Here is a 211-nt window from a genome sequence, read left to right on the forward strand (position 1 = left end):
GAGGGTTTGTGGCAAAGCATGGTATGAGTGCATCTTCAACACAAAAAAAAATGGAATATTGTGAGCATTATTTATTGTAGTTATTGAATACTAATTTGTGTTCAACAGCAGTGATCTGAGCAGGTTAAAGGGTAACCAAACCCTAATGACCCTTAATTAATATAGTCAAAACCAGTCTGTGTGCTGCCCCCCTACAGGTTGAATTGAGGTA

The 211-nt window shown here is 37.9% G+C and overlaps 1 long non-coding RNA gene across 1 annotated transcript in view; it reads right to left on the reverse strand.

Moving 5' to 3' along the window:
- LOC118600280 overlaps positions 1-211 on the reverse strand; it is a 6,989-nt gene that overhangs the window by 2,806 nt on the left and 3,972 nt on the right. The gene's annotated exons all lie outside the window — the stretch shown is intronic.

The sequence above is a fragment of the Oryzias melastigma genome, linkage group LG20 (genome assembly GCF_002922805.2).
Source record: "Oryzias melastigma strain HK-1 linkage group LG20, ASM292280v2, whole genome shotgun sequence".
NCBI classification, from domain to species: domain Eukaryota; kingdom Metazoa; phylum Chordata; class Actinopteri; order Beloniformes; family Adrianichthyidae; genus Oryzias; species Oryzias melastigma.